This window comes from Lissotriton vulgaris, chromosome 8 (assembly GCF_964263255.1).
Source record: "Lissotriton vulgaris chromosome 8, aLisVul1.2, whole genome shotgun sequence".
Classification (NCBI taxonomy): domain Eukaryota; kingdom Metazoa; phylum Chordata; class Amphibia; order Caudata; family Salamandridae; genus Lissotriton; species Lissotriton vulgaris.
In genome coordinates, this window is record NC_141696.1 from 491,150,949 (window position 1) to 491,167,297 (window position 16,349).

At 47.9% G+C, this 16,349-nt stretch overlaps 1 protein-coding gene across 2 annotated transcripts in view; it reads right to left on the bottom strand.

Annotated features, from left to right (window-relative positions):
• Positions 1-16,349, bottom strand: part of ARHGAP6 (Rho GTPase activating protein 6) — a 1,594,767-nt gene that overhangs the window by 682,012 nt on the left and 896,406 nt on the right. The gene's annotated exons all lie outside the window — the stretch shown is intronic.

The window sequence follows — 16,349 nt, forward strand, 5'->3', positions numbered from 1 at the left end:
TTAATTTAGTAGAAGAGTCGACAAAAAACCATGCCCAAACATTCAGCTTCTGTTTTTTTTACATCTTGTTTTATAACATCAGTGCTGTGTGCTGATGGTTCCAGCACCCATGCAAAGATTGTGCATTGAAAGCCAGCTCATATTGTGACATGGCTTTGGCCGAGAGGCTGTCTCGGCCTCTCCATCCTCTGAACGCAACTGTATTTTTTATAGTTGCAACACATTGAAAAAAAACACACAAAAAAACAGCAGTTACCTATGCATGTGGAGTATGAAACAGGGGGCTGTTCAGACGTGAAGGCAATGAGAGTGCAATCATTAATAGGGATAAATGAGCTGAAGTAATATCTGCGCTGATCATGAGCTGTTTAATGGAGGGCACTCCTCATCCAGGTCTATGCACTAAATTGAGGACAAAGCTCCTCAGATTAAGTAATATACACAATATGTAACTGTGAATTCAAATTCAATTTCCAATGTAACAGATGCACTATCTAGATGGCTTTTAAAACTGCAGGTGACCAATTGTGTATGGGATGTTCTATATGTGCTTCCTGTAGCACTGGGTTATTTAATTTACTAGCTCCACTTTACTTTCAAGAAGTTGCATAAGGAACACCTCATGTTGCTATCGATTCGAATATTACATTGTTGTATCTGGTCTTAAAAAAGGGCTATTGGTAAAGCTAAAACTAAGATTACGAGGTGTGATCTAGAACAGCAAGTAGACACAACGGGACAGGCTAAAGTGAATATGATTTTGGAAAATACAACCAAGAAGGCAAGGCAGAAATAAGGGAATGGTGTCACTGTGAAGATAAATTCTTTTGAAGCAGTCGGAAAGTTTTGGGCAAGAAATGGCAATACAGGATCAATCTATAAAAGAAAAGCTCATCCATTCTTCCCTATCCTTGCTGCCTTCTTCTCGCTCCCGGTCCCAGTGTTTTGAGACTGAAACACTTTGCAAACACTATAATCAACGTTAATGTTAACCCTGACCACAAGTTGCCCTCTTTCCCATAACAGAACATCAATGTGTTCTGGGTTTTCATAAAAACCTATGATGACTGGAGGAGGCATCAACAGTGGACAATTGCACCGGATGGCTAAAACATATTCCAGTAATCTATGCTTGACATTGTTGTTTTAGGTACAAATCCCAGAGGGAGTACGTCAGCCTTTCACCCTTATACGGTTGATATACTGTGTACCACTGAGTTGGTTAACAATAAACATCTGCTATTCAGATGCAAAAGGTGAATGTGCTCTTTGCAAATACATATGTTACTAAAGAAAAGCTAGAAATAGATAAAACCCTACAATTTTAGGCCTGGATTGATAGTGCAGCTTACAATATACTTCATTAAACCTTTGGTACTTTTTTTACAGACCCATTTCACTAACTGGCTTGAAACTTCCTCAAGAACATCATAGCTCAGGGGCATATCACTCCGTCATCTCATCGTTCCGATGTCCACCACCGGCTGTCACTCCTACCTCATGCTCCTCATTCTAGCTCCTGCTCCTCATTCTAGCTCCTGCTCCTCATTCTAGCTCCAGCTCCTCATTCTAGCTCCAGCTCCTCATTCTAGCTCCAGCTCCTCATTCTAGCTCCTGCTCCTCATTCTAGCTCCTGCTCCTCATTCTAGCTCCTGCTCCTCATTCTAGCTCCTGCTCCTCATTCTAGCTCCTGCTCCTCATTCTAGCTCCTGCTCCTCATTCTAGCTCCTGCTCCTCATTCTAGCTCCTGCTCCTCATTCTAGCTCCTGCTCCTCATTCTAGCTCCAGCTCCTCATTCTAGCTCCAGCTCCTCATTCTAGCTCCAGCTCCTCATTCTAGCTCCAGCTCCTCATTCTAGCTCCAGCTCCTCATTCTAGCTCCTGCTCCTCATTCTAGCTCCTGCTCCTCATTCTAGCTCCTGCTCCTCATTCTAGCTCCTGCTCCTCATTCTAGCTCCAGCTCCTCATTCTAGCTCCAGCTCCTCATTCTAGCTCCTGCTCCTCATTCTAGCTCCAGCTCCTCATTCTAGCTCCAGCTCCTCATTCTACCTCCTGTATGCACGCCAACCACTCTTGTTCCCATGCCCAACCTTCTCTCCTGGTAGCTTCTCACTACTGTCACTGGGAAAAGTGTGTTTCTTTTTTTTAAAAATCAGTTCCTGTGCAACGAAAGCTCTTTATACTGCCTTTGATACAGTTCTTCTACTTTTATGTCAGTTGAAGTTTGTGCGCAAGAAAGCCTTCAGTATAGTTAAGGGCAAAGCTTCATAGCTAAAATGAATTCTTTAATAACTAGTTGGCTACAAGTGCCTTCAGTCGGGTATAATGAAGTATCTGTTGGATTTAACCTGAGATTTTTAGAGGCCTACACTGACAACCATGCACTCTCTTATCTCCGTTTTGAAGGATTTAGAAAATGCGGATTGGTTTGAAAAATGTTGTATTTTAAGTGCTACAACAATCTCCACTCCTCTTTCTTTCACCAACCCCTTAATCCCCCCTTCATGTAGCGCTTCTCATAAAATGTGTTTTAACAAGATGTTCCAGGTTGATTATTGGGAAATCTGAAGTCGCCCCTCCCCCACTGTTATTGATCCAGCAACTCCCCAAATTATAGTCCTTACTTCAGATATATGTAATAGGAATAAAAAAGTACTATACGGAAGTCTAATTTCTGAGCCAACTTAAATTTGACAGAGAAACGAAACCAGAACTGCCTTCAATATAGACAGGCTTTTATTTCTTAAAGTTATCTGGCTTTAATGTGCAGATCATTTCCCACGCCCCACCCACAAATGCAAATAAATATATTTTTCAGTTTGACACACACATACTTAATCAAAAGCATTTGAACGGCATATAGGCCAGTACACTGAGTGGAGTGAAGCAGTCAAGTAACCCCCACCCATAGGGCTAAAATGGCTTTAGCTCCCCCCCACCCCCAAACTCCCTGCCGTTGTGTGTCTCAGCCCGGGTGCTCGCTGGGCAGTTTCAGGAGTTTTATCTCCACCACGCTCAAGTTTAACAGGCTACATGCCTTTGTGGACTGGTTAACAAGGCTTTGTGTTTTTGCACTGGTTCCAGTACTCCCTGGGTCCACACACTGCCTATTCCTTACATTTGTATTTTAGTTTTACTGCCACAGTAGATGAACGCATTTCATAACCAGCATTTGCAATGCATTAGGTCTCGCAGTTGTGAGGGTCTGATCTATTGGCATTGTAAATGGCAATGCCTTTTATTTACGAGTTGGTTTTCAAAACATAAATAAAAGGCATGGTCATTTACAATGCCAATGCTTCAACTTTCGCAAATGCGAGGCCTATTGCATTGCAAATGCTTGTTATTGTGTGTGTGTGTAAATGTTTATATCAAACGCTTAGTGCCCTGCTTCTGCCAAACTCGAACCTTTCTGTGTCTTCTTAGATTAAACATCTGTTACGGACTTCAATTCAATCCCCCACGTTTGCCCATTACAGCTAGCGCCCAGTACAGCGCTCCTTTGTAAGGAGCCGGATTCTCGGTTCGGAGAAACCGAGAAGTTTTACTCTAATATGAAGGTTTATTAATTCCCAAAGACAAACCTGCACAGCAGCAGCTTACTCATTTCACATAATACTTGGAACATCTTTCGACAGAGATCAGCGAGGGAGTCTGTGTGGTTCCTGCTGAGCCGCTTCTCTCTCGACCCAGTGACCTTTACCCTCTGGACCCCTTCGGAATCAGACAAGGGTATGCTGTATTCACCTGGGTCCCGAGGGTGTGCTCGGAAATGGTTGTATTATGTTGCTTGCAAAGCTCTTAAAATGCCTCTTAAATTGATCAAATGACACTCCGTCACTAAACCGTTTTAATGGTGTGTTGCGGGGGAGAGACGGTTGGTGCCGCAGCCGAGGGGGTGACTTGACCCAGAGGCAGGGTGGGGCCGTTGTCCTGGCTTATATGAACTGGGTGTCCGTGTAAATGCGAGGTGAGACGGAACAAGAGACATCTCCTGGTGAGTACTCTGCGTGGGAGATTGCACTTGGATTTACTAAGTATCTCAGACAGTAAGAGAGTTTACAAGGGAAGTTGTTCGAATCGATACCGGTTGTTTATGTGATGCTGCAGAGACTCTTTGTGTACACTGGCACTTTTACACCCGCACACACACAAATGCATGCACAAACAGACACACATCACATCAGACTTAAAAACAAGCAAAGGCTTGCCATGGTGCGTTTCACTTTTCTAATTGAAAACCAACACATGAAAAGAGTCCCCACCCCAAAAGTTTCTCAGCTTGTTTAAGAACCGTTGCATTGCTGTACCCTACTAATTCAACCCAGTTCCAAGACTTCTTGAGAGTGCGCTTTGAATCTACTATCCCACTGTGTATGAAATGCATACACATAAAAAGCTGTTCACTGTTTCAGATAAAATGAACGTCCCTATTCAAATACGGGAAATAACAGAAGACAGCAATGTTTCAGGAAATCGGCTTGCGACACCAGAAGTCAGGTCACGGAGTCCTCAAATGGAGGGAGTATAGCAGACAAATCATCCAAACAGGGGCATTGTCCAATGGCAGGCCTCCATTTCGCGAGGCCGGCCAATGGCAGAAGGGGCGTGGTTTCATGCCCTTTCTTGCTTACAAGAACTCTTGCCTGCAAAAGCGCATGCGCTGCAACGCAGGCTTCAACCTAAAAAGTAATCTCAGAAGTAGGGATGCCACGTTTCCTGGAGAAAATTACCTGTCATTTGTTGTTGTTAAAAGAGTCTGCAAAGGCCTCACTTTGACACTAATGGGCCTATTACTATGTTGGGCAGACGCAGAAACGGGACAGACCGACCTTCGGTCGGCAGTCCCGACCTCCTAATTATGATGCAACCACATTTCCCTATTGGAGCATGTGTTACGGCCGTAACACAACCTCCCATAGGTAAATGAGAAGTATGTGTTAAACCCTTCACCCCATGAAAGGCACCCCAGAGTGCCTGCCACAAGTTGCAGGGATTAACAGGGAGGCACCATAAGTGCCCCCTCAGCCACCAACTGCAAGGCACAAGGAAAAGGAGGCCCTGCTAGGGCCCCAAATCATGCTTTCCAACAGGGTTGCCATGTCGGAAAGGCCAGCAAGGAAACTCTGCTGGAAACCATGCTTGGCAATCCGGAAGGCATAAACCACCGTCCATTTTGATTATGGGCCGTTTGACTGGCCGACTGGCTCCTTGAGCCCATCGGAAGCCAGCCGGAATGACCGGCCTGTTTCAATTCTGACATGCTGTTTCATAATCTGCCGGTCAGATTTGAAACCGGCAAGGAGTGTTTCCGACACTCATCGTAATTGCCCCCAAAATCGGGCTGTAAATGAAATGGTACGTTTCAATTTGTAACTTGACTTTTCTGTCTTTGTTTATATTTGCTGTTTGAAGTATGTAGAAGTAAGTGCTAAAAATACCGGCTTTAGGTGATTGTGCTTATATTTGTACAGGCTGGGAAATCTAAATACCGGTGGTACCGGTATAAATCCAATCAGCTGGCAACCCTAATCAGGAGACTGAAAGTTTTTTGCAGAATCAGCACATTATTTATTTCCTCCACCCTCCATTCCTGATTGATGCTATAATAGCAAGAGTTTAACTTGTATCTGAAACCCTACGCCATCAGTCAATAAAATGCTGAGTTACTCAAGGTGTCTGGGAATACATCCTGCATTCAGACAACTCCCTCCACATGCTCACCCTTCACTTGCATGTTCACCTTGCACTCACAGTGATCACACTGCTCTTATGCCCCTTGTTATGAGCTCACGGCATTCTCCCTCCACTTAGCTGTGGCACATGAGAACACCGCTCACCCTACACTCAGTGACCACACTGCACTCACACGACTCACCGTGTACTCATGCTTTTCACTGTGCACTTACACGAGCACACTACTCACTCTGCACTCATGTGACCCTTCACTCACCTCGCACTCTCACTGCTCACTCTGCAATATCACTCAAACAAGCACATCACTCACCATGCATTCATTCCTCCCACTCTGCACTTTCACAAGCACCCAAACTCATGTCACATCACTCAGCCGGCAGTCAGTTCTCTCACCTTACTCTCACACAGTCACCTCACTCACTATGCCCTCACATAGGCACCCCTGTCACTCACAAAGCTCACCCTTCACTCACACGGGTACAGCACTCATACCACACAATGCAAATGCTACTTACCAGTATGCATCTGTTCTTGGCATGTAGGGCTGCTGACATTCATATCTGTGCATAGATCGCCGCCTAGTGTTGGGTCCGGATGATTGCACATTGTTGTCCTGGAAGAGTCTTCGAAGTATCACGAGATAGGTGGCTCCTCCCCTGGACTACAGTGCGCACGGGCATCGCCTCCATCCCCCAGATTGTTTTTAGCCATTGGCAGAGATGGAGTGAAGTACGTGAGTGATGACCATGCTATGAGCATATATATATATATGAATGAATACTGCAGCTGCTACAGGCGCCGGGGAGGAGGGTGAGCGATATGAATGTCAGCAGCCCTACATGCCAAGAACAGATGCATACTGGTAAGTAGCATTTGTAGTTCGAGGCATGTGGGCTGCTGAATTCATATCTGTGCATAGAATACATAGCAGTCCCTCCATTAGCGGCGGCCGCCCGTGCCAGCTGCAGCAGTCTGAAAAAGTGTTTTGAGAACAGCCTGCCCAACAGCTGCCTGCTGTTTGGAATGCACGTCTACACAGTAGTGTTTAGTGAAAGTATGTGTGGTAGACCATGTGGCTGCTCTACAGATATCTTCCAAGGGAATGTTACCTAGGAAAGCCATAGAGGCCCCCAACTTTCTGGTGGAATGGGCCCTCGGTGGGATAGTGAGAGTGCGCTTAGCTTTAGCATAACAGATCTGAATGCATTTCACGATCCACCTAGCGATCCCAGCTTTGGAGATAGCGTTTCCCTTGTGGTGTGTGGCAAAAGCAACAAAAAGCTGCTTGGTTTTGCGAAAATCTTTTGTCCTGTCTACATAGTACATCAAGGCTCTCTTAACGTCAAGGGTGTGGAGCATCCGCTCCGCCAGTGTCTCTGGGTTTTGGAAAAACACCGGCAACTCAATTGTCTGGTTAATGTGGAATTGAGATACAACCTTGGGTAAGAATTTAGGGTTAGTGCGGAGCACAACCCTGTTAGCATGTACTTGGAAGAAAGGTTCTTGGATGGTGAGCGCCTGCAACTCGCTAACCCTCCGTAGCGATGTAATTGCTACTAAGAACGCCACCTTCCAAGTCAGAAACTGAAGCTCACAAGAGTGCAGTGGCTCGAAGGGAGGACCCATCAGCCTTGTAAGAACCACATTGAGGTTCCATTCCGGAGCTGGTGGGGTCCTTGGTGGAATGACTCTTTTGAGTCCTTCCAGAAAGGCCTTGATAGCAGGGACTTTAAAGAGTGACAGGTGTTGCCTATTCTGGAGGTATGCTGCCATAGCAGACAGATGAATGCGGATGGAAGAGTACGCCAAATTGCATTGATACAGGTGGAACAGGTAACAAATGATGTTTTGAATGGAGGCATCTAGCGGGTCAATATCGTGGTTAACACAGTAGATGACAAACCTCTTCCATTTAGCCGCATAACAAGCTCTAGTAGTGGGCTTCCTTGCCTCCCGAATGATGTTCATGCAATCGGGAGGTAGATTGAGGTAGCCAAACTCTAGGACTTCAGGAGCCAGATCGCCAGGTTGAGCTGTTGCGGATCTGGGTGCTGAATGTCGCCATGGCTCTGCGTCAGAAGGCTGGGAGTGAGATGAAGCCTTTGATACGGTACCACGGAGAGTTCCAGAAACGTGGTGTACCACGGCTGGCGCGCCCACGTTGGAGCAACCAGGATGAGAGTCATCGAGTGCTGCCTGAGCTTGCGTGCCACCAGCGGTATCAGAGGTGCTGGGGGAAAAGCGTACGCAAATCTGCCTGACCAGTTCATCCACATCGCATTGCCCTGTGATTGCGGGTGTGGGAACCTGGCGGCGAAGCTTTGGCATTTTGCGTTCTCCTTTGTGGCGAACAGGTCTATCTCTGGATGACCCCACTTTTGGAAGTACGGTTGGAGTACTGATGGATGTATCTCCCACTCGTGCATTTGGTGGCTGTGCCTGCTGAGCAGGTCCGCCATCTGGTTGTCCTTGCCCGGGAGATGCTCTGCCATGAGGAAGATGTTCCTCTGAATGGCCCACTTCCACATGCTCTGAGCCAGATGAGACAGCTGTGGAGAGTGTGTGCCTCCCTGCTTCTGAATGTAGTACATGGCCGTCATGTTGTCCGTCCGGATCAACACGACTTTGTTGCACAGATGTACTTTGAACGCCTTTAAGGCCATGAAGATTGCCATCAGTTCCAACACATTGATGTGCATCTTCCTTTGCTGTAGTGTCCATAGTCCCTGCACAGTGTAATGGAGTACATGCGCTCCCCATCCCTGGAGAGAGGCGTCCGTCGTCCGGATAATCTGTGGGACAGGCTCTTGGAATGGTCGGCCCTTGCAAAGGTTTTGTGGATTCCACCAATGCAGAGAGTTGTATGCCCGACCGCTCACCAACACTAGGTCTGTCAGTTGTCCATGAGCCTGAGTCCACTGACGTGCTAGGCACTCCTGAAGCGGACGCATATGTAGTCTCGCGTGCGGGACAATGGAGATGCAGGAGGCCATCATGCCTATCAACTGCATGAACACCTTCGCTGGAAGCGAGTGTTGGGGTCTGAATCGTTGGATCAGCGCCTGGATACTGGCAATTCTCACTGAATTTGGCTGCGCAGTGGCTGCCAGAGTGTTGATTGTCGCGCCCATATACTGTCGCACGTGGGCGGGCTGGAGATGGGACTTTGGGTAGTTCAGAGAGAATCCCAGATCGTGCAGGAGATGAATGGTGCGTGACACGTGGTCTACGCACTGCTGTTCTGTCTTTGCTTGAATGAGCCAGTCGTCCAAGTAGGGGTAGACGTGGGCGTTCTGGCGACGGAGATGCGCCGCCACAGTCGCTAGGCACTTTGTAAATACCCTTGGCGCCGTGGTGACCCCGAACGGCAGGACCCTGAACTGGTAATGCTGGTCTTGAATCGTGAATCTGAGATACTTCCTGTGGGAAGGATGCAGGGGGATATGAAAATATGCATCTTTCAGATCCAGCGTAGCCAGGAAGTCCCCCTGCTGAAGCAGAGGGAGCACTTGCTGTAACGTGAGCATATGGAAATGCTCCGAGAGAATGTACCAGTTGAGGGGCCTGAGGTCCAGGATGGGCCTGAGGGATCCGTCCTTTTTGGGAATTAGAAAATACAGGGAGTAAACCCCTGTTCCCCTTTCCTGCAATGGAACGAGCTCTATCGCCCCTTTTTGCAGCATGACTAGAACTTCCTGCTGCAACAAGGTCAAGTGCTCGCCGGACATAGGACGGCTTCTTGGGGGTATGTTTGGTGGAATGGAAGTGAGTTCCAGACAGTAACCGTACTGGATAAGAGACTTGACCCACCTGTCCGTGGTGATGGATTTCCACGCTGGCAGGAACTGCTGGAGTCTCCCCCCAACCGGTGTTGTATGGTCGGGGGGCAGTGACAAGACGTCACTGCTTGTTGGCGGTGGTGGACCTGGAGCTGTTGTTTCCACGTCCCCTGCCCTTGACATTATTGCCTCTGTAGCCACCTCTACCCTTGTTGTTGTACGAGGTTTGGGTGTTACTCTTGTAATACTGTGTGGACTGCGATGCTTGACCCCTTGAGGTGCCTCTGGAATTTGAGCGGCGAAAGGAACCACTCCGAAACTGCTGATTTTGGAGGGCCCCCATAGATTTGGCAGTTTCCGTATCTTTTTTCATCTTTTCCAGCGTCGCATCCACCTCAGGGCCAAACAAGTGGTCAGGATTAACTGTTTGATTCAGTATTGTTGTTTGAATATCGGGTTTGAACCCTGAAATTCTCAGCCAAGCATGCCGTCTAAGCAACACACTGGTGTTGATCGCCCTGGAGGCTGTATCTGCCACATCCAGCGCACATTTAATGGATGCATTCGTGATGAGCTTTCCTTCCTGAATCAGCATTTCCCCTGCCTCCTCGTACTGGTCAGGCAAGTGTTGCAGTAGTGATTCTAAGGTGTCATAATGAGCCCTATCATAGCGTGCAAGTAGGGCCTGTGTGTTAGAGATTCTCCAAATATTCGCTGCCTGTGCAGCGATTCGTTTCCCTGAGGCCTCGAAGATCTTGGACTCCTTGTCTGGGGGAGGAGCGTCACCAGTGGTCTGCGAGTTCGCCCTCTTCCTAGCGTTGGATACAACCAGCGAGTCCAGTGGCAAGTGTCCCTTGATGTATGTTGGATCCGAGGGCGCTGCCTTATATTTGTCAATGCGAGGGTTGACGACACGCGCCCGGGTGGGCTCCTTGAAGACCTCCGTTGCGTGTTTGAGCACCCCCTTAAGCATTGGCAGCGTTTTGACCGACTTTTCAGCCACCGAGAAAGTGTCAAATAAAAAGTCCACATTTTTGGACACAAGGGAACCCAGTAGGGGACCTTCGGACCGTGGGTTACTTAACTTGTTTTGAAGAACAGGGGTCCTAAGGATTCACAATATGACAAGAAGATAACAATATAGACTACAATCAGTGCTATATTTTTGAAAAAACGCCCGCCGGACGTAAGTTTATTCATAGGATAATGTAGAGTCGTGTTGGCCCAAGGAGAGGCCAAAGTTAGTAGCAAGATAGGGTACAGTGCTGTACCTATCCCGAAAGGTTTAGAAGAGATAAACCAGGAAGAGGGCGATAGAACAAGGAAGAAGTTTTTCAGGCAAGCAGAAAGTTTTTGAGCCATTCTGGCTCAAAAACTTTCTGCTTGCCTGAAAAACTTCTTCCTTGTTCTATCTCCCTCTTCCTGGTTTATCTCTTCTAAACCTTTCGGGATAGGTACAGGACTGTACCCTATCTTGCTACTAACTTTGGCCTCTCCTTGGGCCAACACAACTCTACATTATCCTATGAATAAACTTACGTCCGGCTGGGCGTTTTTTCAAAAATATAGCACTGATTGTAGTCTATATTGTTATCTTCTTGTCATATTGTGAATCCTTAGGACCCCTGTTCTTCAAAACAAATAAAAAGTCCACATCCACGGGGTCCGAGTGCAGCTCGACATCGTGGTTAGCCGCAGCTCTTTCGATCAGAGCGTTGAAGGCCGCTGAGTCCTCTGTCGGTGACGTCTTGGCCGCAAAAAACTGCGTGTCCTGGCCCGACTGCGGGTCCTCCGGGTCGCCTCCGGCCGACCACGGTACGTGTTCCTTCTCCGGATCCGAGTACGCCGGATAGCCGTACTCGGCGTCCTCCTCGTCCGCATCGCCTGCGGCGGAATGCGTCGGCGAGTGTCTAGGGCTTGTGGAGACACAGGTTCCATCAGGGCCGAAGAGTCCGCAGAGTCCCTCTTATTTTTGAGAGGGATCCGAAAATGTTCCAACACCGGCTCAGTGGTGATTTTCCTCTTGAGGAGAGACAGTTTCCCAGTATTTGCGTCGATGATAACCTCTCGACGTTCCTCGTCAGCAAGCGGCTGGAGCCGAAGCTTTGACACCACCAAGGCAGCCTTCGGCGTCAATACCTCCTTCGAGGGGCCTCCAGGTTTCGGCGCGAAAGCCTTCGGCATCGACTTTGGCGGCAGGGTAAAACGGATAGGCGTTTGCGCCTTCGTCGGCTTCGGCGTGAGCTTAGGCGCTACAGTGTCATTGTCCTTCCGTATCCGCTGCAGGGATTCCGCTACCTTCTTTGTGATGGCAGGAGAAGGCCTGACCGGCTCGAGCGATCCTCCCGCGTCGAGAGTCGGAGCGAGGACAGGCACCTTTTTCGGGGCCGACACCTCATGCGCCTTGTTCGCAAGGGCCGGCGCCGGCCGATCCCTGTGCGCGTCGTCGGCATGACGCTTCTTCGGAGCAGTCTTCGGGTCCCCGACCCCTTTCGGCGCCGACGCAGCCGCGTCGGTCGACTTCGCCTTCGGCGCCGACCCCGAGGGCTTCGGGTCGGCCATCTTGGCGTGGCTCTTCAAGTCGGCCATCTTGACTTTTTTGGAAGTTGACGCCTCCAGAACCTTCTGCCCCAGCGCAACTTTCACTTTCGTTTTCGCATCCGAGGGTGCGTGGCCAGATGGCTTCACTTTCGTTTTCTTCAACGGGAGTGATGCCTCAGAAATGTCCGTGACCGGGCCCGGAGGCGGGGACGTAGGACTTATAAGTAGATCTTGGGTAAGGCCCGAAGGCGATCCCTCGACCTGGGCCGTATAAAGGGGATTGACCCCTAAGTCTGGTTGGGGATGCTCCTCCTCCGAGCTATCCCCTACGGTGGCAATAGCCCGGTCGTCGTCCCCTACCTCGTCGGCAACTTCGTCAAAGTCCTCATCACCCGCGTCGTAGGCATCCCCTTCGGACGCGGGACCAGATTCCGAACCTTGAACGTCGTCCTCGTCTCCGACAGATTCTTGGAATATGTCGTCTGGTGGGGGCGCCGCGGTAGCCGAGAACTTAGCCTGGAGCCGACTGGCCCGACGAATCTTTAGAGTTTTCTTGCACCGGAATTTCGAACACGCCATGCAGCTGTCTTCGTCATGGTCCGGTGACAAGCAGGTATTGCACACGGGGTGCACGTCGAGGTGTGAATATTTGGAGTTACACACCGGGCATTTCTTAAACGGTGTCCGCTCCATAGCAGAAGTGTAGTGTAGGCCCGTCCGCGCCGAAAGCACGCGGAAGGGTAGCAAGAGTTCGGAGCTGAGAGTCAGACAAGAAACCGAACGCAACTATACCGACGCTCAGCCTAAAGACCTTTTGGTCTCGAGTAGAAAGTTGAACAACTATCGGTTCCGACAGAGGGAACCAAAACACATCCGAACCCAATGGCGGAAAAAAACAATCTGGGGATGGAGGCGATGCCCATGCGCACTGTAGTCCAGGGGAGGAGCCACCTATCTCGTGATACTTCGAAGACTCTTCCAGGACAACAATGTGCAATCATCCGGACCCAACACTAGGCGGCGATCTATGCACAGATATGAATTCAGCAGCCCACATGCCTCGAACCAAGAACAGCACTCACCTTGGAGTCACACCACTCACCCTGGACTTACTCCTCTCACCCTGCACTCACACGCTCAGCCTGCATTCATACAGGCATTCATTTCATCCGGCCTGCACACAGGGACAATAGTCTGCCAGAACTCATAGGGACACACCACTCACTCTGTACTAACTCCTCTCACCATGCACTCACCAGTCACTCTCACAGATCAGCCTTCCCCCTCACCGTTCTCCCTGCACCACACACAGGCACACCACTCACCCTGCATTTATACCGGTCACACTACTCACTCTGCACGCACTCCACTCATTCGACACTCACATGGGCCCTCCTCTCAAATTGCATTCAAGCAGCTCGCCTGACACTCACATTGGCCTATTTTTCACCCTACACTCACACCACTCCTAATGCACTCACACTGCTCACCATCACCCAGCACTTACATGACCACAAATCTTACTCTGCATACATAAAAATTACACAACTCTCACAAATTAACACATTTCTACAATGGCACCCAAAGAATATCTACTCATTCCATAGTTATAGATGCATACTTAATTCCATCTGCAACAACTGGGCTGGTGCAAGAGGGTAGAGGGGACTGAGAATGTGGGATGGGACGAGGAAGGAGACTAGGGCTGAGGCTTTGGGGTATGGTGATGGTTTGAGGATTGTGTGGCACCTTCAACCATTCTAGACTTACCATTAACCACAATGCCTCATTTTGGGACTTCTAGTTTTGTTTTACATTGTAAGTTTGGTCTTAAAAACCCCAAACTGCTAAATGTTACTCGATAAAATCCATGGAGTCAAGCTAGCCGGGCTGATGAGGTGTTACCTCGAAACCGGTCCGGTCCTCGGATGCTTGATTCCGTTCTGGGAAGGACATGGCTTTTGTAGTTCGGACTGGACTGTTCCCATGGGGCACAGGGTCAGAGCTGATTTGCATATCGCCATTGTCTAACCCAGGGTGGTGTGGAGTGCAAAAAAAAAATCGATGGATTTGGGCCCAGATCTTTGGACTGGGGTGAATGTGTGACATTGATCCACATTCTGTCCATCACCTGTTTTGTTTGCAAATTCCGCCCTAAGTGTGCTGGGGATGCTCAGCCATGGGTCCCAGGCACTCCACACCACTGGAGTCAAGCTAGCCGGGCTGATGAGAGGTGTTACCTCGAAACCGGTCCGGTCCTCGGATGCTTGATTCCGTTCTGGGAAGGACATGGCTTTTGTAGTTCGGACTGGACCCATGGGGCACAGGGTCAGAGCTGATTTGCATATCGCCATTGTCTAACCCAGGGTGGTGTGGAGTGCAAAAAAACGATGGATTTGGGCCCAGATCTTTAAACTGGGGTGAATGTGTGACATTGATCCACATTCTGTCCATCACCCGTTTTGTTTTTAAGAAGTAAGGCATTTCATAGGACCAGTTGGATGTTGTGATATCACGTTACAATGTGGATTAGTTCATTTCCAATACTGTAACTGCTTGATCCACACATGAAACTAAATATAAACCCAGTCACAGATATTTTAAGAAGTGTACTTTACATTCACATCATACTTGTAACAAAAATTGACAAGACAATATATTACTTTTGATTAACATATAGAGAATATGTTTCTATTAAGCTTCATTAAAAGGCGAAGAAGGTATGGCAGAAGCACCAGGGCAAGCTTTTCTGACACAATAAATGCAGATTGACTTATGGAATGTCAGTGGAAGTGTGTCTGTGTGTGAGTGTGACAATACCAATGTATGAAAGATTGCAAGAAAGATAGTGAGAATGTATGTGAAACAGAATGTGTCTGTGTATTTGTGTGTGTGCGTCAGTGTATGTGTGTTATGCTTGCAAGTGTAACTCTAATCATAAGAGTTCCTGTACTCATTTTATAGAGAGTGTCAATAGCAAAATGCTGACCCTTGTATACTGGAGGGAATTTTTAGAGGTACCCATGGCTGGGGCTCAAGTATCCATGGCAGATTTCTGGCACATATTGAATGTACTTCTTGTCATATGGGACTCTCCCATGAAAAAATTATTACCTTGGTATAATGGAAATAATTTCGGACTTCAGAAATTTGAAAAAAATGAGATCTACTCCTGGGAAAGGCTTCCCTGGTGCACCATGAAAGTACTGGAATACTTCATGAATGCTCATAAGGGTCTGTGGCATTTTTGCAAATTTGATCCCAAAGGTTTCAGAAAATTCTCTTTGGAGAAGTTGACTCCCCCTTACATCATCTACAAGAAATCTGTTAACTTGTTTTGCTTTCTGGAATTTGGGGGAAGTATCACAATCCACCACTTACATAGATCTTTTTCCTCTTATAATGAGCATGAGGTGAGCTCCCACCCCATTTCTGAAAATGCTTGTCCTGCCCCATTGCTTGGAGCATGACTGGCTTTAGGGCGATGCGACTGGTGCAACCGCACCTGGCACTAACTTTTGTTGGGGGCAATGTGTTTAAAAAAATGTTGGTTTCAAAGCACATGAACTTTCTTGTGCTTGAGGTAGTTTTCAGGTGACAATAATTCTGGTGATTAATGTTCCTACTAGTGAGAGTTCAGAAAGTTGTCTAGTTGCAGTTTTGGCTCATCGTAAAGTTGCAACGAAGGTTAATGTGCCTGCTGCAAAAAACGTGTACCATGATGATCACAGAAGAGAGTGAACTATACATTTATGGAGGAGGAGAATATGGGGGAGGAAAGCACCAAAAAAGACTGTGTAACGGCTGCCACAAAGCTCAAGCCAGCCCTGGGTGGGAGTCTTAGCACCCCCCATGAAGTTTAGGTCTAGTTGCGCACCTGGTGTCAAGTACAATATGAGAAGCTAGTTAGGGTCATATTGAGTGCAGATATGCAAACATTGTAAACTGTTGGTGTCTTACCTTCTACCCAGGGAAGACATGGCTTGGCAGTTCGGGCTGGACTTTTCCCATTAGGCACAGGGTCAAGACCGATTTGCATATAGCGGTGTCTGAACTGGGGTGGCGAAGTGAGCAAAAGAATGATGGATTCAATCCAGATCTGTGACTGGGGGTGAGTGTCTGAAAGAGTCAGCACTCCGACCATCATCTCCTTGTGTTTGCTTTAACTTCTATCTCAGCACGCAAGCTCAAAAAGTAAAATAAAGGTAATGGATCAGCGGGTGAATTAAGTTATATTTCAAGGTGTATTTTAGGTTGTTTTTTCATCACTAATAAAGTTGTTTTTTTAAGAGATTAAAGTGATGTAGCCCTAAAGTGTCACACTTCTGAGGAC